At 35.7% G+C, this 26560-nt stretch overlaps 1 protein-coding gene across 7 annotated transcripts in view; it reads right to left on the bottom strand.

The window, feature by feature from the left end:
* Positions 1–26560, bottom strand: part of ZCCHC7 (zinc finger CCHC-type containing 7) — a 206966-nt gene that overhangs the window by 140479 nt on the left and 39927 nt on the right. The window lies entirely within an intron of this gene.

Raw genomic sequence — 26560 nt, 5'->3', positions numbered from 1 at the left:
GGATTTTTCTCTTAAATTCCTTGTATTTGTTAAAGATTCAATTTGTTACTCAAGCTGTGGATTTATGGGATTTACATCCTTAAAACCAATTCCAGCATAATTTCACACAGAAGCCTTCCTGAAGTTAACCAGGACAACACCCAAAATAAATCTTCCCTTTGAGAAGAAATGTTCCATGAAAATCATGAATACATCATTTAAAGTTAAAGTATGTCTCTGCAAACCCAAGCTCCACCCCAATTCTCCAACTGCCTCTAGAGTCTGTATTAATCTAACCTCACACATTCTCTGTGACTTATTCAGATGAGTTTCCTGAGTACCATTACTCCAAATAATGAAATTCCCTATACTAAATCCTCAGTTTTCACTCTGCTTGCTTCCCTATCTGTATGATCTAAGATTCTTACTCTTGAGTTGTAAACCTCTTTCTATTTAATGCTACGCAACCCTACCCACTTATGAAGTAGGCCCAAAAGTCTCTTATAGGACCTCTGTAGTATCTTTTAAATCATGGTGAAATCAAGTACTCCAATCTGGATTCCAACCATCATCCAACTTTCCATTAAAAATACTGACCCAACAAAACAAGAGTAATATTCCTCTATATGTTCAAATGCCACTCTGGTACAAATGATAAATACAAAGAGAACAGCATTTGTCCAATTTTTAGCGCCTGTCCTCAATATACCTACATTTATATGAAAACTTAACACCAAGTACAAGATCAGTGTACTTAACTGTGTGGTACAGCAAGTGCCAAAGGAGTTCAAAGAGCAGTATCAAAGCCTGAGTCTGATTCTGAGAATCATAATGAAGAAGAGAAAGGAGTAAGACACTCAATTCAATTCTTGCATTTTAAAGATGAGGAAAATCAGGTCACAAAGGTCACACAGAAAAAGCTTCAATACAGATGAGATTTCAGGTGGATTTTGATAGATTTGGACTAGGAAGGAAGAAGAGAATTTCTGAGGGCAGAGAAAAGCAAAAGAATAGAAGCAATTTGGTTTAATAAATATTCATGAGAAGAAATCATTTCCTTTCTCTGTAGCTACCGTGTTTCCCCGAAAATAAGACCCAGGCAGACCATCAGCTCTAATGCGTCTTTTGGAGCAAAAATTAACATAAGACCCGGTCTTATTTTAACATAAGGCCGGGTACAATATAATATAATATAATATAATATAATATAATATAATATAATATAATATAATATAATAAAATATAATACCGGGTCTTATATTAATTTTGCTCCAAAAGACGCATTAGAGTTGATGGTCCTGCTAGGTCTTATTTTGGGGGAAACACAGTAAGTGCAGGTACTGTACTAAGTGCATTTCCCAGGTTCTCATGCACTCCTAATAAATAACCTTTGTAATTACCACCTCCATTTTGCATAGCAAAGAAACTCTGAAGCTCACGGTGTCAAAACTGAAACAGAAACCTCTGGTCTATCTAAATCAAAAGCCTATATACACTTCCTACATTCTTTCACCATAGAATATTTCTCTACCTATTTTTTTATACAATACTCAGTATCTCTCCCATCTTTAAAACTTTCTTGAGTTGCCTTTGGCCTCTTAGAAAGTAATCTGATTCTAATATCATTCTTCTAAAGTCGGGTTATCAAAGTAAATAGAAGCTATCAACCCAAAATAACTAAGTTAATTTTGATACTTCTAACATAGATTTACATGAAACCACTCTTTTTAAGAATATATTGGTTTTATTATCACACTGTCATCTATTTACACCTAGCTAATATTGCTTCTATCAATGAAACCTACAATGTACCCTCAAACTCTCATAAGTAAATACATGTCCTCCAGAAAAGTCGAAATCCAACATAACATGCCCAGAAAACATTTGGCACTAAAACATACTGAGTTACCTAGAAGCCTCTCTGGCAAACATAGTTATTCAGATGAGTGCCTTCCATGCAAGAACTCATCCATGGGCCCCTCCTCAGCAAAGAATGAGGTAGTTATTCTGTTCTACTCTTACCAGAAAAGCTGGGTGCACATCTACTAAGGAAAAAGAAGAGCACATTAACAGGAGTAAAAAAGAGAAACAGTATGGGTAGAAACAGTAGAAAGGAGGGAAGAATTGTTTCAGGTGGCTAGGGTAGGGAATTAAATGTACAGGTGCTGGTGGTATTTCATTTGTACAGGTAATTTGTAAAATAGGCTTTGAAAATTAGTGACTGCCGAGACGTCATCAAAATGGCGGCGTGAGGTGAGCCTCTGTAAAGCTCCCCTGGAATTTACAACTAATCGAACAACAATAACTCCACAAAGGACTCCGTGCACAGCAGACAGGCAAGACGAAGAGGCCCACTACCCAATTCACCTAAAGGTGGGAGAATCGCGCAAGCGTGGGAGGAGAGAAGAGAGAAGTGCTGGGAAGGAGCCGCGCGGGCGCAGGACGCAGACCTGGCTCAGTGTGCTCCAAGCTCACTGCATCCAGGGACTACCGCAGATATGGGAGAGGGAAGAACTTGGACTGCTAGGGCTCCGCTTATGGCCCACAGGGCTGAGGGGGCAGCATATAGCACGGCTGAACCCAACGCTCACGGCAGAGACCTCGGAGAAAAGACTGAGGGAAGAAGGCTGAAAAAGGTGGTTTAAGCCCTCACTGCCGAGCAGAGAACGGAAGCCTTAGGCACTGAGACTAGACGCCCCCTCCCTACCCTCCCAGAGCTCATCCCGCCCCCACCTGCCCTGTGCCAGAAGCAATAAAGTAGCAGTGTCAGATCAAAAGAACAGAATATTTGCTCTTCTGAGAACTGCGGACCGCAGACACAGATTCGCAGCGCAACTAGTTCCAGCAAAGGGGTGGGAGCTGTGGAAGTGGGACCGGCTGTGGTGGTGGCTGCCGCCATTGCTCTGGGCCACCTCTCACAACTCAACCCGCCCCTGGCCCCACCTATCTGGGTGGATCCCTGCAGGAATAAACAGAACTGCTGAAACAAACGGGCTCTGAATCTGGTGCAGAAAGAGCTTTGGAACTTCAAAAGCTCTCCGCATCCCCACAGGGACATGGCACCCTATGACCAGGAGAACTGTTAACAGAGGATAAGCCCATTTCCCAGGGAATCCCCCCATTGTGTGAGAAGCTGGGATAGTGCAGAGAAAACATAGCACTACTGTGTGAGAGAGGGGAAAAAAAGGCTGCAGTCGGAGAGAAAATAAAACATTCTACCAACAAGTATTGGAAAACAAAAGAAACACCTCTTCCAATCAACCTATGCAGAAGCCACTCCTGTAGATGTATAGGAAGAGAAATAATAAATCAGTAATTTGCATGAATAACCAAGGCAACAAGACAGCTCAGAAAGAAAGTGAAAAGTCTCCAGAAAAGGAACTTAAAGATATGGAAATATGTGACTTAAATGACAGAGAATTCAAGATTGCAGTTCTGAAAAAACTCAACGAGATGCAAGAAAACACAGAAAGGCAATTTAATGAACACAGAAACGCAATCAAAGAACAACATGAGCATTTTACGAAAGAGATTGAAATTTTAAAAAAAGAACCAAATGGAATTTCTGGAGATTAAGAACACAATAGAAGAAATTAAGAATGAAATAACCATCTTAGGTAGTAGAGTTGACCAGATGGAGGAAAGAATCAGTGACATCGAAGCTAGAAACCTGGAAATTACACGGATGGAAGAAGAAAGAGACTTGAGACTTAAAAGAAATGAAATAACTCTACAAGACCTTTCTGACTCCATCAGAAATAGCAATGTAAGAATAATGGGGGCCGGACCAGTGGCTCAGGTGGTTAGAGCTCCATGCTCCTAACTCTGAAGGCTGCCGGTTTGATTCCCACATGGGCCAGTGGGCTCTCAACCACAAGGTTGTCAGTTCAATTCCTCGAGTCCCGCAAGGGATGTGGGCTCTAACCCCTGCAACTAAGATTGAACACGGCACCTTGAAGCTGAGCTGCCACTGAGCTCCCGAATGGCTCAGTTGGGTGGAGCACATCCTCTCAACCACAAGGTTGCCAGTTCGATTCCTCGACTACCGCTATGCGCCGGGCTACTACTAATGGCAACTAGACCTGGAGCTGAGCTGTGCCCTCCACAACTAAGACTGAAAGGACAACAACTTGAAAGTGAATCGCACCCTCCACAACTAAGATTGAAAGGACAACCACATGACTTGGAAAAAAGTCCTGGAAGTACACACTATTCCCCAATAAAGTCCTGTTCCCCTTCCCCAATAAAAAAAGAAAAAAGAAAGAAAAAAAAAAATATATATATATATTTAAAAAAAGAAAAAGAATGGGCATACCAGAAGGAGAAGAAAGAGAGAAGGGAACAGAGAATATATTCAAACAAATTGTTGATGAGAACTTCCCAAACTTGTGGACAGAACTGGATCCTTGAATCCAAGAAGCAAATAGAACACCTAATTACCTCAATCCCAACAGGCCTTCTCCAAGGCACATTGTATTGAAGCTGTCTAAAATCAATGACAAAGAAAGAATCCTCAAGGCAGCCAGGGAAAATGAAGACGGTAACATACAAAGGAAAGCCCGTTAGATTATCGTCAGATTTTTCAGCAGAAACTCTACATGCCAGTAGGGAGTGGAACCAAATATTCAAACTATTGAAAGAAAGAAATTATGAGCCAAGAATAATATATCCAGCAAAGATATCTTTTAGATATGAAGGAGTAATAAAGGACCTTTCCAGACATACAGAACCTGAGGGAATTTTCTAACACACGACCTGCACCACAAGAAATATTAAAGGAGGCTATTCGACCACCATCAACAGGGACAATTTGTGGCAACATAAAAAGGGGGAGAGTAAAGGCCTCAACCGGAATATGGGAATGGAGAAAGTAAGCGTGCTGAAGAAAATGGAATACTCTAAATATCAAACTTTCTTTTACATAAACTTAAGGGTAACCACTCAAAAAAAATCCGGAACTGAAATATATACTGTAATAAAAGAAGAAACAGAGGGAAACATCATAGAATACCACCACACAGAAATAAGAGACAACAACAAAAAGGCAAAGAAACAATGGAGACACAGCCTTATGAGAAAACTAAAGACAGAATGACAGGAAATTCTCACGTATCAATAATCACCCTAAATGTAAATGGACTGAACTCACCAATAAAGAGACACAGAGTAGCAGATTGGATCAAAAAACTAAACCCAACCATATGCTGTCTCCAAGAGACACATCTCAGCTACAAGGACAAGCATAGACTCAAAGTGAAAGGGTGGAAATTGACATTCCAAGCAAATGGTACCCAGAGAAAATCAGGTGTAGCCATAATGATATCAGATGAATATCTTTTTCAGGGTGAAAAAGATAAAAAGAGACAAAGATGGACATTTCATAATGGTAAAGGGGACTATACAACAAGAAGACATAACAGTCATCAATATTTATGCCCCCAATCAGGGAGCACCGAAATACACCAAGCAACTACTAACAGAACTAAAGGGAGAAATTGACCAAAACACAATTATACTAGGGGACTTAAATACATCATTGACAGCTATGGATAGATCATCCAAACAGAAAATAAATAAGGAAATAGCAGCCCAAAATGACACATTAGGTGAAGTGGACATAACTGACATATAGAGCACTTCATCCTAAAACATCAGACTATACATTCTTTTCGAGTGCACATGGAACATTCTCAAGGATAGACCATATATTGGGACATAAAATCAGCCTCAGCAAATTTAAGAAGATTGAAATCATACCAAGCATATTCTCTGATCACAAGGCTTTGAAATTTGATATCAATTGCGAAAAGAAAGCAGGAAAAAACACAAATACATGGAGATTAAACAACATACTTTTAAAGAACGACTGGGTCAAAGAAGAAATTAGAGGAGAGATCAAAAGATACATAGAAACAAATGACAATAAAAATACATCCTACCAAAATTTTTGGGATGCAGCGAAAGCAGTTTTAAGAAGGAAATTTATATCATTACAGGCCTATCTCAAGAAACAAGAAAAATCCCAAATAAATAACCTCATGTTACACCTTAAAGAACTAGAAAAAGAAGAACAAGTGAAACCCAAGGTCAGCAGAAGAAAGGAAATAACAAAAATCAGAGCAGAACTAAATGAAATAGAGAACAAAAAGACAATAGAAAAAATTAATGTGACAAAGAGCCAGTTCTTTGAAAAGATTAACAAAATCAACAAACCCTTGGCTAGACTCAGTAAGATAAAAAGAGAGAAGACACTAATTAACAAAATCAGAAATGAAACAGGGGAAGTTATCACGGACACCACAGAAATACAAAGGATCATCCAAGAATACTATAAAGGACTATATGCCACCAAATTCAATAATCTAGAAGAAACAGACAAGTTCTTAGAAACATATAGCCTTCCAAGGCTGAACCGTGAAGAACTGGAAAATCTAAACAGACCGATCACCAGTAATGAAATTGAATCAGTCATCCAAAACCTTCCCAAAAGCAAAAGTCCGGGGCCAGATGGCTTCACTAGTGAATTCTACCAAACCTTCAAAGAGGATCTAATACCAATCCTGCTCAAACTCTTCCAAAAAATTGAAGAAGAGACAGTACTCCCTAACTCATTTTATGAGGCCAACATTACCCTGATACCAAAACCTGGTAAGGACAACACAAAAAAAGAAAACTACAGACCAATATCTCTGATGAATACAGACGCAAAAATCCTAAACAAAATCCTAGCAAATCGAATACAACAATGCATTAAAAAGATTATTCACCACGACCAAGTGGGGTTCATTCCCGGGGCACAAGGATGGTTCAACATCCGCAAATCCTTCAATGTGACACATAAACAAAATAAAGGACAAAAATCATATTATTATATCAATTGATGCAGAAAAAGCATTTGACAAGATACAACATCCATTTATGATTAAAACAATAATATAGGTATAGAAGGAAAATACCTTAACATAATAAAGGCCATATATGACAAGCCCTCAGCTAATCTCATAATTAATGGTGAAAAACTGAAGCCCTTTGCTCTACATTCAGCAACACGACAGGGCTGTCCCCTATCACCTCTGCTTTTCAACATAGTGTTGGAAGTCCTTGCCAGAACAATCAGGCAAGAGAAAGAAATAACAGGCATCCAAATTAGGAATGAAGAAGTTAAATTATCACTCTTTGCAGATGACATGATGCTATATATAGAAAACCCTAAAGACTCCACCAAAAAGCTGTTAGAAACAATCAATGAATACAGTAAAGTTGCTGGCTACAAAATCAACGTTCAAAAATCCATTGCATTCCTATATACTAACAATGAAATCTTAGAAAAAGAAATACAAAAAACAATTCCCTTTGCAATTGCAGCAAAAAGAATAAAATACCTAGGAATAAACTTACCCAAAAATGTGAAGGACCTATACGCTAAAAACTATAAGACATTTTTGAAAGAAATTGAAGACACAAAGAAACAGAAAGACATTCCATGCTCATGGATTGGAAGAATCAACATAGTTAAAATGGCCATATTACCCAAAGCAGTATACAGATTTAATGCAATCCCCATCAAAATCCCAACAGCATTTTTTAAAGAAATAGAACAAAAAATCATCAGATTTGTTTGGAACCACAAGAGCCCGAATAGCCAAAGCAATCTTAAGAAAAAAGAACAATACTGGAGGTATCGCACTCCCTGACTTTAGCTTGTACTACAGGGCTACAATAATCAAAACAGCATGGTATTGGCAGAAAAACGGACACATAGACCAATGGAATAGAATTGAGAACCCAGAAATAAAAAACACATAAATATGGACAGATAATTTTTGACAAAGAAGCTAAAAACATACAATGGAGGAAAGACAGCCTCTTCAATAAATGGTGCTGGGAGAATTGGATAGCCACGTGCAAAAGAATGAAACTGGACTGCTATCTGTCACCATGTACCAAAATTAATTCAAAATGGATCAAAGACTTAAGCATAAGACCTGACACAATAAACTGCATAGAAGAAAACATAGGTACTAAACTTATGGACCTTGGGTTCAAAGAGCATTTTATGAATTTGACTCCAAAGGCAAGGGAAGTAAAAGCTAAAATAAACAAATGGGACTATATGAAACTTAAAAGCTTCTGCACAGCAAAAGAAACCATCAACAAAATAAAGAGACAACCAACTGAATGGAAGATTTTTGCAAACAGTGCCTCCGATAAGGGGCTAATATCCAAAATATACGAGGAACTCATGAAGCTCAACAACAAAAAAACAAACAACCCAATTGAAAAATGGGCAGAGGACCTGAAGAGACATTCTCCAAAGAGGACTTACAAATGGCAAATAGACATATGAAAAAATGCTCAACATCACTAATCATCAGAGAAATGCAAATAAAAAACACAATGAGATATCACCTCACCCCAGTCAGAATGGCTATCATCAACAAGACAAATAGTAACTAGTGTTGGAGAGGCTGTGGAGAAAAAGGAACCCACATACACTGTTGGTGGGAATGCAGACTGGTGCAGCCATTATGGAAGGCAGTGTGGAGGTTCCTCAAAAAATTAAGAATAGAATTACCATATGATCGCTTCTTGGCCTCTTGGCTAAGATCAAGTGTAGAATTACCATATGACCCAGCAATCCCTCTCCTGGGTATCTACCCCAAAAATTTGAAAACATTTATACATAAAGACACGTGTGCTCCAATGTTCATTGCAGCTTTTTTTACGGTGGCCAAGACATGGAAACAACCAAAATGTCCTTTGATAGATGAATTGATAAAGAAATTGTGGTATATATACACAATGGAATACTATTCGGCAGTAAGAAAAGATGACATAGGAACATTTGTGACAACATGGATGGATCTTGAGAGTATAATGCTAAGTGAAATAAGTCAGACAGAAAAAGCAGAGAACCCTATGATTTCACTGATATGTGGTATGTAAACCAAAAACAACAAAAGAACAAGACAAACAAATGAGAAACAAAAACTCATAGACACAGACAATAGTTTAGTGGTTACCAGAGGGTAAAGGGGTTGGGGGGAGGGAGATGAGGGTAAGGGGGATCAAATATATGGTGATGGAAGGAGAACTGACTCTGGGTGGTGAACACACAATGGTATTTATAGATGTTGTAATACAGAATTGTACACCTGAAATCTATGTAATTTCACTAACAATTGTCACCCCAATAAATAAAAAATAAAAAAAGATAATTAGTGACTGCCTAAATGTACATTCTGTTCCTCGGTTTAAAAGTAAGAAAACAAAATAAATGCATAATATAGATTCTAAAGTTTAGACTGAACCTAGGAATACAGATGAACATTCTTAAATGTCATTTCGGAATAGGTGTCTGATGACCTGATTCACAAATGGCTTGAAAGATAAGATGGGTATCAAAAGGTTAAGAGGTTAGAAAGGAACACTCTGCACAGAGGGAGAAGCAGGAAGAAATGAGAAAGCTGGAAAGCAAGAAAATCTGGGGAAACAATGAGTTTGGCTGATGACAAACGTTGGCTGATGACATGGAAACCAGAAAGTCTTGAATGCCAGTGTGAGAAACATGAAAATCAGTAGTGTGTACAATGGATTTATATCATGAATAAACTGAGTAAGAAGACTCCAAAAGTTAATCCAATAACCCTTACTAAGTGCTGTGTGATAGGCATTTTGCTATATACCAAAGAAACAAAGATTCTTGGCAATCCTTGTACTCAATAATTCAAAATCTACTGAGACATATGCATAACCACATTTTGTAAACATCACAACATTTAATACAGTAACAATAGGAGTCAAATGCTCAAGATTTATACAAAACTAATTATTTGATGGATAGGACTGGAAAGTATCTCACAAAGGAGATACATTTGAGCCATGTCTTGCAAGATAAATACAATTTCCTCAGGTAGAGACAGAAGAATGGTCAGAGAAGTAAGTAGGGCCTTACTTCATTGATTGAAGAGACTCAGTGGGAGTAGAAGGGAGAAAACACACACTAAGCTAACAGTAAATTATGCCTTCTCAAGAAAAGAAAATGAGTAAGAGCCAGCAATTCCATTCTGAGGTATACACCCAATAGAATTAGAAAGATGTGTCCATAGAAAACTTGCACACATATGTTCATAGCGGCATTATTCCTAGTAGCCAAAAAGTGAAAACCCAAATGTCCATCAACTGATGAATGGGTAAAGAAAATGTAGTATAACCACATGATGGAATATTATTCAGCCATAAAAAGGCATGCTATGTAGCGTGAATAAACCTTGAAAACATTGTAAGTGAAGGAAGCCAGTCATAAGAACCACATATTGTATGACTCTATATTAAATGTCCACAACAGGCAAATCTACAGAGGCTGAAAGCAGAACAGTGCTTGTTTCCTTGGGTTCAGAGTTTTGGGGATAACAGGGGAGTGAGGATAATGGGCATGGATTCCTTTCTGAAGTAATGAAAATATTTTAATATTAAGTATGGTGATGATTGCACAGCTCTGGGAATAAGCTAAAAAACACTGAATTGTACACTTTAAATGGGTAAATTATGTGGTGTGTGCATTACATCTCAATAAAGCTTGTGTTAAAAAAGAAGACTACTGCAGAGCATAAAAGGTTTAGTACCACTCCACACATGCGTACACACTCCCACACATAGGGCTAATTCTTTGAGGGAAGCTTATAGAGAGGTTTGGAAGTGAGTTAAACAGCCTCAACTTCCTCCTTTGAATGTTTCTTATTCTGTCTTCTTATACATCCATCCACATCAGTACAGTTAAACTCTGTATTAGGCATATAATGAGTGCTCAATAAATATTTGTTAACTGGTAGTGCATATAAACTATGAAAGAAGGGGAAAATCCAACAGCATAAACAGATAGGGTATAAAGTTAAAAAAAAAGCTTACTAGATTTTTCTTCAGGCTGCAGATCTCGGCAGACTACACAGTACAGGTACCTAGATGCAGGCAGTTTATATCAATCAGGAAATTCTCTTTTACCCAATCATTTAAACTAACAACTTTAAGAAATGTTTTACATTAACACATGGGATAATTATTCTTCTGAGATGAAAATATAACTTTCTGAAAACTCCCTCTTTTTTTGGACTGTTAGGTATCAAAATTCAGTAATTTTTTCTATTTTAAGAGAATTACAGTTGATACAAAAATAATTTCATCAGGATGTTTGACTGACACAGTCCGAAAGTACAGTAGTAAGGATCAGAAAACTCGCAGGGTACAAGTCCTTTTTGAAAGCACCCCAATCATTAACTCACTGAAACACTTTCTCTGTTAGAATGTGCTTTTCTGACTTAAAGGTCCTGACTTTTTTTTTTAATTTGAGCAACAAAAAGATGTAGCTTTCAATTCATGGTTAAACATAAAATAAGGACTGTGAATTGAAAAACAATGTCATTTTCATTGAAATCAATTCAATGGCGCATTATTCAAAAGCATATGTTCATCAATACAAATAAACTTTCATTTCTAAAAGTTTCTATTAGAGGCTAAAATCCGAAAATAGCGCCTAAGTTGCACCACAATTCAGCTGTTAAGGACAAGCTAAGTAATGCTTCCCATGACTAAATGGATTAATTCTTTAGCCCAAACACAATTACTGTTCTCCACACTGTTCCATTGAACATCTAAATAAGCATCCCAAAGCTTATTTCATTCAAAGAAAAGATCCGGACCAAAGAATAATCCCAATGTATGAAGTTTACATTTTCTGTAAAGATTTTTTAAAAAGGGAAAAATCTATAAGTGGTAATCAGGAAAAGAAATGAGTCATTTTAGACAGGTGTAAGGGATGACATCCATTGACTAATAGATATCTTTGTTGAAGGAGTGCTGAGCAGATTCCAGTAGATGTCTTTTTCTCAAACTAATTTTTCTTACTTAGTTCCTGAATCTAGACTTTTCCATAGCTGGCATACATAGTAGCAGTAAAAAGAATGACTCTGAGAAATAGCCTGTTATATGGAAAGAGATATACCGTTTATCTAATTGTTCCTATGCTTGCGTTAAATTTTTTCAACTGCAACGATGTATGAAGAGTGCTCTCTTACAGCCATGCTTATTTAACAATGTATTCTCCAATATATTTTTAAACTTCTAAAATACACATCTAATCTAGTGGCAGGGTCAGGGATGGGAAAGTGGTGAAAACAGGTAAACATGTAGCTATATTCAAGTAACGCTCTATGACTCAACAGGTAAAATTTAAAAAAAAATAATAGTTATTAATTTCACATTAGGATTCTCTGTCAATGACAAGTCATCTGATAATGATATGGGCTGCCTTTTTAATACTTGCTGTTCTGAGATGGTTACAAAGAGACTAGGTGTCTGTGTTCACTGTGTTGGAGAAAGAATGAATATTTATGAGTCTGAACTCAATAACCTGTAAGGTTTCTTCTTTTTTTTTTTTTTTGGTAGGGTTTCTTTTGACTCTTAAGACTGGTCATTCAATTTCCACTCCTCTACATTATCTAAAGTTTTGAAATTACAGCTGTTTTTCCATCTGCTTAATATCCCTTGGGAGATTTCTATTGTCAAATTACTTTTGCAACATCAATTGCTAAAAGAATTTTTAGCTCTTTATAATACTTTTGCATTTAACTAAAGGATTATTATGTTAGGAGGTTCTCTATAGTTCTGCCCCAAAAGACTTTCATAAACAATGCACATGTATTTTCACTAGATCAAGCTATGTATTTAGCTTTTGTCTCCTAATGAAGGCTGCATTAATGGCAGGGCTTCCTTGCATTGTTGGAAACTAGACTGCAGCCAAGTGAGCAGGTGGAGTGGTCTATACAACCTTTATGTCAAGGAGTTTTCAGGTTTTCTTTCATAGGGCACAAATGAAAATAAAATGTTGAATTCCTACCCAGTTTTGATTGGTGTTTGGTTGAATAGCCAAAACCTCAATAGGGGGTTGAACAACCTGAACCTTATGTTTAGCAATTGCAGGTATAGTCTGATTAATTTAAATGGTTATTAATGCTCTTTGCAATTCTACTTAGCCAGGGGGACAGATGAGGCAGACAGCATTTGGGGGAGGAGAGGGAAGCTTCTTTTCCCAGTCAGAGTTTAAACTCTCAGAGAAGCACCCAGTTTCGCATGATTAAATTTAGTAATAAAAACATACAGAAAAGGAAAGAAAAGTAAGAAGAAACAGATGAAATAAGGAAAAGAAAAAAATACATGAGAGAAAAAATTTCAATACACTTTCAAAAAATGCACTGGTGATAAAAAAGCAAAACCGAATGCACCTCTAATAAATCAACAAACAGAAAGGAAACTTGCTACAAAATAGTTGTTAGGTATCTGGACTGGAATCTTATGACAATTTAGAAAGATATAAAAATAAGATAAAATTACTTTTTACATAGAAAAAGATGTATTGTGCTTCTCTGAAAGAGCAAAAATCCCAATGGCTTCCAGTGCCCAAAATGTTTTTCTAAATCTGCACTTTTAATGTGCCAATAAATAGGCTTCTTTCCTCATGTGGGTTCTAACACGTGTACTGTTAAACAACATGAGGCCTGAAATCAGGTGAGGGGAAACCCATACCCTCGAGTTAAAATTCATTCACTTATTCTAAACTTTCGGTGATTTCAAAAATATATCAGGAGTTCCCGTCCCGGACAAGATGGAAGCACACTCTACCTTGTCTTTCCAACTGAATGCACGTATAAAACCTGGCCAGAATGCATAAAGCAACTACTAAAGAGCTCTAAAGAGTAAATATTAGCAGGCAGACTGGAGAAGATCAGACTCTTAATATCACCAAACTGGGGATGAACTTACCATTTCCCGCCTTTGGTATTTATTCTCTGGCCCAGACAGCAGGAACTTACCAGTGGGCACTCTGGGCAGACAGGGAACGCTGGGGCCAAGCCCAATAATTGTAGCTAGAGGATCAGGAAAGGGCTCTCCTAACACTCAGAGGAGAGGAAATTCCTCAGGTTTGTGTTCTTTTTAACATTCTTTTGTACCCCTGACCCCAAGCACTCTTGTGGTACAGTGGAGGCAAGTGACAGCAGCAGCAGTCTATCTTTTCAGCCTGTGGTCTCGACAGTATCATGCACAAGTAGATACTTACAATTTGTTTGATGTCATTATTTCTACTTTGGAAGAAGAGAGGATCAGTGGAAAGAAATGAGGAAAATGGCCAGGCCTTTAAAGATCTGTGGAAATAAGGTTTTTCCCCCCAGTTGCCATTCTTTAAGATATGCAAGTGGTGGTTTTACTATCTGCCCTCTTTTGAGTTGGGGTTTGCTTAATATAGTTTTTGTCTTCTGTACTATATATCTACATACATTGAAAACCTCATCAGACACTGTTATTACCTTTTGCTTTCTGTTTTTAAACACACTTTAAAGATTTCAAGATAAGAAGGACTAGTACAATTTCTGTTGCTCATCTCTGATTCCTAATTTTCAAGTTTCATTCTGGTGTCATACTTCTCTCTCAAGAACTTCCTTTAGCAGTTCTTTTAGGGCAGATCTGCTGGCAGTGAGTTCTCTTAGTTTTCCTTCATCTGAGAATATCTTTATTTCACCTTCATTCCTGAAGGCTATTTTCCTTAAATGTAGAATTCTGGGTTAACGGTTTTTTTTTTGGTCAGCGCTTCAAAGTGTCGTTCCACTTCCTTCTGGCCTCTGGTTTCTGATGAGAAATACTCAGTCATTTAAATTTTGTTGCCCTGTAAGTAATGTAAGTAGAGCTGAAAATTTGCGTTTTCAGCCATTGTTTCTTCGAATACGTTTTCTTTTTTCACCATACTCTTTTCCTTCTCGGACTCCAATGAAATAAATATTAGCCCTTTTATTTTATTTTTTTAAGGGGAACAGGACTTTATTGGGGAACAGTGTGTACTTCCAGGACTTTTTTTTTTCCAAGTCAAGTTGTTATCCTTTCAATCTTAGCTGTGGAGGGTGCCGTTCAGCTTCAAGTTGTTGTCCTTTCAGTCTTAGTTGTGGAGGGCGCAGCTCAGCCCAGGTCCAGTTGCTGTTGCTAGTTGCAGGGGGCACAGCCCACCATCCCTTGCAGGAGTCGAACAGGCAACCTTGCGGTTGAGAGCCCACTGGCCCATGTGGGAATCGAACCGGCAGCCTTCGGAGTTAGGAGCATGCAGCTCTAACCGCCTGAGCCAACGGGCCGGCCCCAAGTCCTCTTATTTTTTTATCATAAGTCCCAGAGGGTTGGTTTTTTTGTTTTTTTTTTCTCTGTTCAAAATGGATATTCTCTATTAATCTATCTTCAAAGTTACTGGCTTTTTTCCTCTGTCATATTTGTTTGGCTATTGAGCCTGTCCATTGAGATTTTCATTTTGATTATTCTTCAGTTTCTAAATTTTCCTTTTGGTTTTTCTTTACATCTTTTATTTCTTTGAAAAGATTGTCCACCTTTCAATTCAGTCTAAGAATGTTTGCTCTTACTTGTTGGAACATTTTGAAAGTAACTTCTTTTGAAAGTCTTCATCAGGTAAATTTATCATTTGTATTATTTCAGTGTTGGCATCTGTTAATTGTCTTTTCTTACAGGTTGAGGTTTTCCTGGTTCTTCATGTGTCAAATTATTTTGGACTATGTCCTGGACAATTTAAGTATTACATAGTGAGACTGTCCTGTTTAAATCCTATGTTAGATGTTGCTATTTTTGTTTTAGAAGGGATTCAGTCTGGTTCGGTTCACGCTGCAAATTCGAACTAGCCTCCTGTGAGTTGTTCTGGTATCAGTTCCTTTTACAGACCTGTGTAGTACAGTTTCAATTTGTCCTACTTGTGTGCTAGACAGTGGCCACTCTGGAAACTTGATGGTTGTCTACCCCATAGTTCAGTTCTCACAGTCTGTGGTATGCTATTTCAGTATCAGCTCCGTGCATGCTTAGCTTAGTGAGCCCAGAAGTTCATAAATAACTTAATGGGATAGCTTTCCTGAACTTCTCCCTCTTAACAATCTCCCTGGTACTTTTTGATTACCTGGACCTCCCTTTTTTTAGTCCTCCAACTACAGAGTTTGGAGTTCGGGCTTTACTGTGTTTCCCCGAAAATAAGACCGGGTCTTATATTAAGTTTGTTCCAAAAGACGCATTAGGGCTTATGTTCAGAGGATGTCATCCTGAAAAATCATGCTAGGGCTTATTTTTCAGTTAGGTCTTATTTTCAGGGAAACACGGTATTTACCCCCTCCTGCTGTGTACTTCTTGGAAATCTGCCTACTTATGGGATGAAGTAGCAGGTAGACCGTAAAAAGTAACCAACAGGAGCTCATGCTATCCTCTTGAAGAGGAAGGTTTCATCCCTCAGAATTTAGACTCTAGATACTGTCAAGACCACAAGCTGAAAAGATAGACTCTTTGCCCTTTTAGAAGTTTACAATCTAAACTATTCAAATCCAACATAAAATAAATAATAAATGAAATTAATTAAACTGAAATTAAATAAACTGAAATTAATTAAATTAAATTAATTTAATAAATAAATAAATGAAATTAATTAAACTGAAATTAAATAAACTGAAATTAATTAAATTAAAACAAAACTGAGCAATGACTTAAAGTCTCAAGTAAAGTTTATTGGGCCATTGTTTTGCTTGTCTTATATTTTAGAATGGCAAGCTATTCCTGACAGAAACATACACTTAGCCTTCTTTAAGTTAGAGTTCCTTTTGAGTGCCACATTGGAGAGAAGAGATCGTTCCATTTTATAAATACCAGTTATTGAGGAAGGGCAAATTCAAATACACAGAAACAAATACTTTGAAGAAATGTCATAACCATCCCCCATGTAGTAACTGAAACGTAACTTTAGAAATAAATCATTTGATCTTTAATTCATCCTGTTAGTTCTTAAAGATTTTATTTTGGACCTGCAGACAAAAAGTCTTTGAATCTGTAAATAATCTAAGAGCATAAATTTTGTTTAGTGCTAAGTAAAATTCATGATATTCCATAATACTAATACGTTCTTAAAATTCAGGCTAACTTCAGTTACTGCCAACTGTCCTTGATGTGTTAGTAACACCCTAAAGATTAAACAGTATAATGTCATAAATCCTATTACAGTATATAATCTCTAAATTACATTCAAGGGGATAAAAATATACAGCATATTAATGAACTTTACAGTTTCATAACACCCTTTACACTGAACGTGTAAATCTAGTTACTCTGGATAAAAGTTTATGAAAATCCATCTCTCATAGCTATTAAATAAAATATATTCTGCTCATCTTGGAATCAGTTACTTTGAAAATTATGTCAGCATTAGAAGTGGATTAACCTTTTTTACTTCTGCCCCTATTTAAAAATTTATTTACATGCTACCCACAAGAGGTGGGCTAGGAAGAGAAAGTAAAAGGAGTAAACATCTACAAATAAACATTAAATATGTATCATACAATGTGTTTGGAGCACATTTTCAGTATCTTGAAAAAAGTGACAGCAAAGTGGGTTTAACAAAAAAGATTACTCCCTACCCAAAAACCCCACCATAAAAGAAAAAGAGTTCATTTTTCTGAGCAATGGTGGGGAGGAGGGTAAAATAATACAACCTCTAAAATATTATTATGTATACGCCAGAAAAAACATGCAACAGATTTAATGCATGAAATGTTAACCAAATTGACTGAAATTTTGAAAAATTAGATACATGAATTGACACTTATTTCTTGCAGTGTGTTGAACAATTTTCTCCAAAAAAGATACATATAAGTACTAACCCTCAGTACATATGAATGTGACCTTATTTGGAAATACCTAACCTAAAGAATACACCCATTTATCCAACGAATTTAAAATTCTTTATGCACAGGTAACTTTAACTTCAATTTTCACCAAGTTTATCCCCTTATATTATTTCTCCTCCTATGTACATCATGATGGAAATTTTTGTCTAGATATATTTATTCATAGTGAATTCATTTCTCTACACTTTAAATCAAAGATTTATTTAGCTATATGCAATAAAAACATCTAATGGCAATAACAAACAATAATAAAATCAGCACTAAATTTATATATAAGATGGCTGCATCCTTAGGCTCTGGCATTCCAAAAATAACATGAGAACTCCCCTCGCCATCCATTACTACTTTAATGGATCTCTAATATAAAAACTACTGGTAATCTAACACACAAAAAATAGTTTTATATGCTAAAAAGTTATTACAATAACAATTCAAAAAAGAATGAATGAGAATTTCATTTGTAAACTTAAAAGCCGCTCCACTTGGCCTCACCTTTTCCATATTCTTAAATTTCAACCCTTCAGCTTTAGTTTATTTCCTTAAGGCAGAATTCCAGGTTGCCTGGGCCAAAGAAGCCTGCTGTCCAAGGACATTACATTCAATGTATGTGTAAGAAACCCATAAAACCCAGATATTTATAAGTCCAAGAATCTGTTACTTGTAAATTCAGTATATACAAACTGCCTACCCCTTTAGCAAGCCAAATTCATACACCACTGCAATGAACTATACAATTTTAAACAAATCTGAATATACCATGGTGATTTAAATAAATATAATGTTAAATCCAACTGCCTTCTTTGGAATATTGATACTATTTCCCTTCTAGTACGAAGTACAAAAGAGAAGAATTCCAGATAGAGAGAAGTTTCAGAGGATTCACAATGAGTAAGAAACCAGGAATAGGATCCTGCCAAGCCCTACCAGTAAAAAATGAAACATGTCTCCGAGCTCTGCTGTATTTTTTTAAATGCTTGTTTCTTTGATGGAAGCCAAAAAAGGGAATCTGGAAAACTGCCATTAAGGACTGAGTAAAACAGGAAACAACTTACTTTCTCAGTGATCCAAAACACTGTCTGATTCTTCAGATGACACAGACTAAGTTCACACCTAGATTTATCAATTCAGTTAACAACACTACTACACACATTAAGTTGCTGCGTAATAAGATCTGATACAAAAGCACTCAGTAAGTGTTAGCTGAGCTGATAGGAACTACAGAAGACTTCTGAAATTTACAAAGTAACATACAAGAGTAAATGTCAGTATGATATATAGTCTGGAGAAAGACTCCTTTGAGTATCTATTCCTGTAGTTAAAAAACACATCTGGAATAACACAATTACAATAAAAAGATAATGCAATAAAAGCCCAACACTTAACTAACATTGAGTAGGAACTCAAGGCAAAAAAAAAAGAATTGGGCTTGTATTTACAAAATTCCTAGAGGGTGAAGAGGAGGTGAGGTCAAGAGTAGAAGATACATACTCATAATATTATGGGGAGTGTGTGGGCTCTGCACCAAGACCACTTGGGTTGAAATCTTGAGTCTCTCACTTCCTTAAGGACTTTACCTCTTTAGACCTATTTCCTCATCTATAAATGAGATAATAGTACCAATTCACTGGGTTGTTAGGAGGATGAAATGAGTTAATCCATGTAAAGTGCTTAGAAAAGTACAACGATAAATATTTACTACTAGTATTGTAATTGTCTCACACTTGCCTAAAAACCTAAAGTAAATTACTATGGGGTTGAACCATGTAAAATTGCTACTTTTGGAGGTCGAAACAATTTGAATATCGACAATTTTTTAATGGGTCAACTGAATATAAAACAAAGAAGTGTAAAAACAAGTTGGTAAGAATATCTAAAGGACCCAAGTCTTAAAAAAATGAGTCAATCCAGCAATATACTCACATAGAAAGTCTAAAATATAACTGAAGGAAAGGGATTTCTACAGCAGGTTTAAAATAAACCACATTTCAAATAATAAAGCATACAATTCAGTATGACTGACCTCTAAAGCAACCAATATTTTACAGTGGATTGATTTTGAAAGCTGAATTAACATTTTATATTCAAGTACCTCTTCTCTCTTCTGAGTTACAAAACGAATATTCTCACAATTTCAAAAACTACACATTGTACTGTTATTTTTTGAAATGCCTAATTTTGATCACATGAAAATTTTACAAAGTTAGTGCTGATCTGTAAGATCTTTTAATGCAAAAAAATGCTAAGAAAAGTTTTTAATCAACATAATTTATTACTAGGATGTATTTAAAATTCATAAATATCTATACTGATTTTAATATAAAATTACTCTTATTTTTCAAATATTTCCAACAGGATAAATTTCTACAATTTAACATAGTATCTACAATCTACCCTTAGGTCTCTCAGTCTCTCAAACTGAAACGAATACGCTAAACCCTTAAAAAACAATAGCACAATTTCAAGAGAGCCCAATATTAGACAAGTCTGTTTTATGTTCATTTTTTAAATTTCTACAGCCTAACTATGGATCTTTACATGATATGTAAAAATATACAAGTAAAAATAATGCTAATATAGAGGTAAGAGTTCACATTTACTGCCTAATTCTTAAACAAAATCTAGGCTGGAAAACTATATTTACGGAGGAAACCCTTGAAGTTCATCCATAAAAAATATATATATTTTTATTTTGGATCACCTACTTACCTGTCAACATGGTTTTGACCACATATCGAATGGTCTTTGCTATATACTACGTATTCTGTGGTATTATACACCTTATTTTTATTCAAAGACAATTTAAGAAAAAGACTAACAGGTTTACTATTGTTTTTAAGTTTTAAAGATATATGGGACAAAGACCTATGTGAGCTTCATTCTGTTTCCTTATTAGCAGGCACTGGAAAAATTGTGACAGGTCCCAGTAGTTAGGCTTTTCTTGAGCTACTGGTATATTTTCATGACTTAGATACACTATTTTCTAGTTCTTGGTTTTGTATTTGTTTTTGTTATTTTCCTACCAGGAATTTCATTGTAAGTATCTTGTCCATTTTTAGAATTCTATAGGGCATGATGGCACCTGATTTATGGATGCTTATGTCATCTCTGCCTTTATTTTATTTCCTCGAGTCTTATTTTTTCTCACCAAAATATTTACATATTCTTTTAAAATTCTGTTTTACTTATATTGTAAGTTGCCTTATGTCTTTTTAGAATGAATCATATATAAATAAAAAAGGAACAAATTAACAAATCAAATGAATAATCCTAAAATTGTTCATACTGTATAATTTCCCTCTGCTTTAACATTTTTGTAAAAAGAAAACAAAAATGGTTAATTAGTGGGAGAAAAAGATAGAGCTTATAGATAAAATATACCTCTATGATAAATACATCAGATTATGGTCTTACATACTAAGATGAATAAAAAAGATCAGCTCTTCTGGTAATAATCTGCCTATAAACCAGCAATTTATATATTTGACCCATGCCCTTTTTTAATATAATTCAGATATAATTAACATACCATAAAAATCATCGTTTTAAAGTACACAATTCAATGGTTTTTAACGTATTCATAAAGATATGCAACCATAACCCCTATCTAATTCTAGAACATCTTCCATAAACTTCAGACCCAATGGAGTCACTACCATTCCTACCTCCTCCTACCTCCTCTCAGCCCCTGGTAACTAAAAGCTACTTTCTATTTCTATGGATTTGCCTATTTTGGATATTGTACATAAATGGAATCATAGAATGTGTAGCCTTTTGTGTCTGGCTTCTTGTACTTAGCATAATGTTTTGGAGAATTATGCATGCTATAGCATATATCAGTACTGCATGCCTTTTTATGGCTGAATAATATTCCACTGTAAGAATATTCAGCATTTCCCCCTTTATCCACGGAGGGAACATTCCAAGAAGTTCTCACTTTATGCCTGAAACCGCAGATAGTACCAAACCCGGTACATACATAGCTACGATCAAGTTTAATTTTCATCACTCTACTCAGAATGGTGCACAATTTAAAACGTATGAATTGCTTATTTCTGGAATTTTCCATTTAATATTTTCAACCACAGTTGACCACGGGTAACTGTAACAGCTATAACAGCTGAAAGCGAAACCGCGGATATGGGCGGACCACTGTACTATATTTTATTTATCCATTCATTGATTGATGGACATTTGGGTTATTTCCATGACTTGGCTATTAGGAATAATGCTGCTATGAACATTTATGAACACTCCCTTTGAAAGATATATGACAAAGTTTTAAAGTTAAAGCAAATCACAGAGGTACGAGGATGTCTCCGAAGACCCTAAAGACCTTGATACAATTTCAAGTAGTAGCAGCTTCTTCCTCTTCAGGTACAGACTCTGCTCTTCTGAGTTCATTCTTTTTCATTAAGTATCATCTGAACAAGTGAAACAGAAAAATACCTCATCTACCTTTTCCCAACCATGAATAAACAGGAAGGACAAAGTAATAAAAAAAAGTTACACCATAAAACATTCTAAGTTTCTTATGTTCACCATATCTGATTTTTTAAAAACACGTAGCTCACATTTAACTTACATATTTAAATAAGATTAAGTCATTTGTTACAATGACAAAATTACAAGGTTGTAATTGCAGAACATACCAAATATATACAATTATATTTACCTATCTGTACATTTTAACAGTTTGAGCTGTCCTCCTAAAGCACTATGGCAAAAATTTCTGCTAAATATCTAAGATTAACATGATGGATGTGAAAAGATTCAACCCCCCAATATTCACTTTTTGTAAATAAAACAACCAAATGATCCAAAATGTCCAAATTGGCAAAACTGATTGGAGGTTAAAATTTACCCTATAGGTTTGGGAGCAAAGAATGATTAATTTTCTTAACTAGTTGATTAAAAGTATTTTGATATGTCTCAAATATCTGCCTGAAAAAATACAGACTATACAGTTTTAATTTAAATGATATATAATGTGGCCAAGTACCCCTAAATATTACAATTGGAAATAAGAATTTACAATATATCAATTCAGTAACTTTTAAGTCAGTAATATTTTTGTTTGCTTTATGGAAAACCATAAAAATGTTATCAAAATAATGCAGAATTATTCCTCTACAAAAACAAAAATGTTCAGAATACTCTACCAAAATAAGTACAGCATTAAAAAAAGTATTTTTTGAGATTGTGGAGCTATAACAAGTTTATAAAAAGAAACACTGTTTTACTATATACTAAACATACTAAAAACCACTGGATTGTACTGCTGTTTTATTAATGTTAGAATTCTTTTGCCTCTATTTTTTAAACTCAGTTTTACTTACCAGTTAGGAAAATTAACAGTGAACAAATGCTTTTCTTTTTTCTAGAGGATATTTATAGAATTCTGTACTTAAAAACATGCTTCTAGTAAGCTCCTAAAGGGAAGTTTTCATTTAAAAGAGAAACTAGTATTCTATAATCTCTCTTTGCTACAATTTTTAACTATATATTTAAACTAATTAAATCTAGTTTGTTACATTTGTAGAATATCAAATATACCCTGGTCTAATGTTTAATGCAAATTCAATAAATATTTATTGAGTGGTCTGCTACATGCCTAACACTATGCTGAGTGCTGGGAAAAAATAAATAACCATTTTGGTTTTTCCAATCTTTCTCCCTCGTTGTCCTTATGGCCTACACATATAATCACTTGATGAAAGATGCCAGCAGGAGAGTACTACCTCCCCTCATTTACTACACACTTGACTTAAATTTATACTCATATACCCTAAACTCAGAATTCAAATAAATACCAACTATGAAAAAAAATTCACAAGAATCTGTTTTTCTGTAGGGCACTCATCACTGAGGGGTAAAATTTTTCTCGTATGCATCATGAAGGAAGATCCTTTTTCCATGTTGTTGGCAAAACTGTCAATCATCTTGATGAGCAGCAAATAAATGAATGCCCAATGATGGGATTCTGTATTATCCTTAAAAAAGAAATCCATCAACTAAACATCAACAGGTAAATGTTTATACTCGACAGCCATCAATTTCAACTATCCATGCAAAGAGACAGGTGAGCTGGACTGGTAAACCTCGAAATTAGAGAAGTATTAATCGTCTGCTTCCAGCCAATATAAACAGATGTTATTTTTAAACAGGCAAAATCATCTCTTCCACTGAAATTTATTTGCAGCAGATAATGTTCTGTTACATTTTTAATCAAGCAGATGAAGTTACATTTAAATTGAAAATCTGCTTCACTCAACTAATCAGGCAAGTAAAATTCAGAGATGATTGAATGGCATTACACAGCACACTATTACGGCAGGTAAATTGGGAAATTTACCTGTCACACCACACAGCGTATTGTTCAGCCACTGCATCTGCAACTTAGAAGCAAAGCACTAAGACAAAAAGGGAAAGGCATGTTAAACAGACTTATAAATCCATCATATTTTATGAAAACATTATTAAGGCTGCCAGCAAAAAAAAAATAAATATTTTTAAAAAGGGAAAGGAAAAAACACACACCACCTCTCAGGGAATCAATGAAGATTTACATGGTTATGCTTATCTGTTTCATGTAAATAGTATGCCTCGTTATTTTAAAGATCAAGATACATTCCAGGCTCAGGGAAAAAAGCAAGCATTACATCACAGCAAAAGGCAAAGAAACAATGATCACATACTATCAAGAGTATGGTGGTCGAACACAAGAAAGGTAAAAGAAAAACACTTTATCAAGAAATAACAGGGAAAACAAGCAACATTACACTGCTCTGCAAAACAAAATGACTGACTTCGCTCATCAGTACAGATCATTAATTTCATACATAACAAAAATGCCGCATCTAAAAATGATCAATTCACCTTATTTATTAAAAAGCCCAGGCCATTTTAGTCACTTGTTCCCTATACAATTGGAATGTTAACATTTCTTAACATGTCTTCAAATTTACTTTCACACATATCCAAAAAAATCTAACAGCTATTTCAGTGGTTTCTTTCCACTGAAGCCCAACATTTACTTTCACTGCTCAATATCTATAACCTCAAATACTTTTGCTGCAACAGCTTAACTTAGTATCATTGCTTATAACCTTGTGAATTATTCCAACATCATGTACCAACCAAGTTATATCATTTACAACTTATCTATAATTTAATTGCATCCTCATAACCTTAGAAATATATAGGTTATGTGCCAACCATTGTGCCTTTCTTTCCTTTCTCCCTTTTCTCTTTCTTTTCCTTCTGCTTTTCCTCTTTCCTTCCTTCCTTCTTTCAGTTTTACCTTCTTTTTCTTTCCTTCCTTTTCCCCTTTCTTCCTTTTTTTTGGGTGGGGGGAATAGGGGTGCTAAAACTGTATATAACACTGAAATGTGCTCTGGATTATAAACACATAATGTTACTTTTCTACTCTTAATATAGTATGAACCCACACTGATTTTCCATTAGGAGTGATGAATTTGGACTAACATATCCATACCCTGCCATGGGTTAGTTAATAAAGCTAACTAGAAACTATACACTCATCAGCATGGCGACTGAACTATCAAGACACCATTTTCAGCAAATTACTGGCTAGGGTTAGAACAGTTTAAGGTTTACAGAAAAAAACTGTGGAGACAGTACAGAATTCCTCTATGTCCCAAACCCAGTTTCCCCTTATTAGTGACAGCTTACACTAAAGAATGGTGCATTTGTCAAAATTAATGAACCATTATTGATTATTAACTAAAATCCATACTTTATTCATAATTTATTTTTACCTACCTAATGTTCTCTTTCTGTTCTAGGAACCCATCCGGGATAGCACATTACATTTAGTTGTCAGGTCTCCTTAGGCTCCTCTTGGCTGTGACAGTTTCTCAGACTTTCCCTGTTTTTGATGACCTTGTCAGCTTAGAGGAGTACAATCAGGTATTTTGTAGAATGCCCCACAATTGGGAGTTCTATGTTTTTTTCATGTTAAGGCTGGGATTATGGGTTTTGGGAGGAAGACCACAGAGACAAAGTGACAATTCTCTTCACATCATATCAAGTGTAAATGCTACCAACATGATTTATCACTGATCATGCGAGTCTTGATGACCTGTCTTATCATGGTGTTTTAATTTAGCCTCAGCCTTCACAAAAAGTACATCTGCACTTTTCTGAACTCCATAACAATACACTGCTATTCTTCATTGTTGAAGATGACTATTTTAACAGGTACTCTCTTTAGGTGTGACTCACCGGGTGGAAAAAAATCAAAACTCAATCCAGCTGTGCTCCCCATACCGCACAAAGATTAGTCTTTAACTCACTGTAGTGATTTTCCCAAACCCGTAGATATTTCTAACCTGACTCTGCTTTCAAAGTTGGTCTAAAACAGAGGTTCTCAACTTGGGCTATTAGACCCATATGGAGGAGCCTCTAAAAATACTGTTGCCCAGGTCCCAATCAGAATTCCTGGGTATCAGTACTGATCAGGTTATCTAATATAGAGCCAGGGTACAGAACCACTGGCCCAAGGCCTTAGGTCTGTATTGACTGTAGCAATGAAAGGTGATGTGTCTTCCCAGTTACAGCCCTCATAGCTATGCTATACTTTTTGGGGTTTATATTTCTTATGTCTCTTCAATTCTTCCTGTAAATGGCTTTGGCTTAAAAGAACTCTATGACTCAGGGACACTGCAATGCTATTTAAACACAAGTAGATGAAACACAGTCGGAGGCAAAAGAAGTGACTGACATTTAGAAACATACTGATGAAAAGTATGCATATTCTAAGGTAAAAACGTCAAAAGGCTGCATACTGAACCACTAACATA

Source organism: Rhinolophus hipposideros (genome assembly GCF_964194185.1).
Source record: "Rhinolophus hipposideros genome assembly, chromosome: 11".
In the NCBI taxonomy this organism is placed as follows: domain Eukaryota; kingdom Metazoa; phylum Chordata; class Mammalia; order Chiroptera; family Rhinolophidae; genus Rhinolophus; species Rhinolophus hipposideros.
This window is presented reverse-complemented; position numbering and strand designations above follow the sequence as displayed.